This window comes from Neopelma chrysocephalum, unplaced genomic scaffold (assembly GCF_003984885.1).
Source record: "Neopelma chrysocephalum unplaced genomic scaffold, ASM398488v2 Primary Assembly neopelma1_138, whole genome shotgun sequence".
NCBI classification, from domain to species: Eukaryota; Metazoa; Chordata; class Aves; order Passeriformes; family Pipridae; genus Neopelma; species Neopelma chrysocephalum.
The window spans coordinates 2,637,605-2,640,087 of record NW_020897800.1 but is presented as its reverse complement, the minus strand read 5'-3'; positions in this window follow the sequence as shown (position 1 = coordinate 2,640,087).

Sequence of the window (2,483 nt, the reverse complement as noted above, 5' to 3'; positions counted from 1 at the left end):
TGTTTGTGAGGAGCTGAACCAAAACCCGACCAGCACAGAGCTCAGAGGGTCCTTTACATCGCCCATAAAACTGGGTTCAAATTTAGGCTTCTCCAACATTCCTCCAAGCTCTCTGGCCCCTGCTGCCCTGGAGACTGGCCATGCCAGCTGGGACAAGGGCACCCAGCGTGGCTGTTCCCCTGGCACACCTGGAGAGGTGACAGGGACAGCACTGTCCCCTCCCCTGTGTCACACATGAAGGGAGGGTGGGGAAAATCCCACTCCAGCAGCTCCGGAGCTGAAGTGTAAGGATGAGGCCACACAAATACTCTGCATTCCCAGCTTTTTTCACTGCTGCTACACCTGTCAGGGATGAAACAAAGCAGTGGTGGAACCATGGACCACCAGGAACCTCAGAGAAAACCAGACCACCAGGGATTTTGCCTTCAGTCACAAGGAATGAGTATGAAGCAGCCAGGCCTTCACAGGCCCCACCTTTGCTGGTCTTCCAGGATATTCTTTTAAAGCCAGACTAAGCTCCCTCTATTCTACAGTTCAGGGATAACTTTCCATCAACCATGGAAGCCTCTGGAAAGCTTTCAGACCAGCAAGGTCACAAAAACTGCTCCTGGTTCTGGAGTGTGGGGTTGCAGCTGATGGAAGGGAACTGGGGGAGGTGGTAAAGGGTCTCAAACACCAAGTGTGGCTCTATCCCAGTCCTCTTTCTGGCAGGATCCATGGCAGCATCCTGCTTTGGGGGATGCTCATAAACATCTGGGTGTTTGTAAGCAAAGGAACCCTGTGGCTGAAGTGAGGAGGGAGATGCTGGGGTAATACTGACAGTGAATCCCACCCAAGGAAGAGGAAGCTCCTGCCAGGCTGGCAGAGAACACTTGGGTTTGTGTTGGCAGTGTAATGATGCTTTGTGCAACCAGCTCTTCAAACAAGAGGAACTCTTCCCTACTCTCTGAACTTCCACATCAGGCCCAAGATCACCTGTGCTGCCTCTGCCCATCATCACAGGAACTCTTCCCTTGGGTGTTCCATGGGGAAGAATGAGATCTGATGTTTTTTCTTACAGACAAAGGACAGATCTGTTTTCTTGCCAGCAGCTAAAATGTTTCACTCAGAGGAGCAGGGAGTGGGATCTTGACAGTGACAGTGACCAAAGGCAGATTCTCAGCACTTCTGACTGTCAGTGGGATGCACAGGCTTGGCTTGCTGCTCACTTCGGTCTCCTTAAACAGTTTAAAACTCGGGAAGAGGGTGCAACAGAGGCTTCCTCACACACCTTCCCCCAGCAGCCCCACTCCTGGTGCCTGTGGTACCAGGGACAGCTTGAACCACCCTGTGCCAGGCAGGAGCTGCTGCCCTGGGACCAACCTCAGCTGGTCCAGTGTTAACCCTGTGATAACTTTTTCACCACCCTGTTCCCAGACTGGAAGGAATTCCAACAGCAAACCCCGTTCCAACAAGCCTAAGGAAGTCCCAGAGAGCTGGTTCAGCCTCCTTGGATTTGCAAATCCCTGTTTCAGCGAGAACACGTTGGCACAAGTTAGTGTAAAAAAAAATAAAACAAACCAACCCCACCCCCCAAAAAAAAACCCCAAAGCCCACCCCAAGCCCTCAGCAAGACATACTTTCAGGTACTAAAACTTACTGGCCCTATAATCAGCAGTACCTGTGGCTAACTCCAATGGCAGCCCTTTTTCATTCAGTAGTGAATCAGGGGCAGAGCTGCCCCACATCTTTGAAACACTTCCGGGTTTGCATTTTTTTCTTCTTTTTTTTTCTTTTTTTTTTTTTTTTTTTTATCCAGAGAAGAGTTACAAAAGTGCTGCAGGTCCAAGTATTTTTTTATCACTTTACAAAGGAGACAATGATCAAAGCCAACAAAGTCAAGAAAAAAAAATAAAAATTAAACCTCTCTTTCTCCCCTCCCAGCCTGATCTTGCAAAGTCAACGAAGGAATGGGAAAGGGGGAAAGGAAAACTCGCCCATCTCAAGTGCCTGGATGTTTAGTGCATGGAAAATTCTTGTTACACACGTGGTGACAGGAGCAATTCCCATGCAGTTTGTTGAAACACAGGTAATTCCAGCCACAAGTCATCCTAACACCTTCATAAGTAGCTCTTGGCAGTTTGAGTTGCCAGCAGGGAGTGCAGAGTCCAGTCCAGTGAAGTAAAGATTCACCTGCACACAGGGAACACCCTGGCCCCTCACCCCTGACCCAGGATGGACCATGTGCAGGGGGCTAGAACTGTCACCACCCAGTTCAAACAGAACAAAACAAAACAAAACAAAATAAAACAAAAAAAAAGGCAGATTAAAAAAATTAAAATGTGCTTTTGATACACGGAATGAAGTCAAATAAATACATTGATCTTTTTTTTTTTTTTAAATGTCTAAATACATTTTTTTATATCCTACACCCAAAGCTCTGTACATTTGGTTTGGTTTTTTTTTTTTTCTTTTTCTGTTCTGAAAAATGTATTTCTGGTAGC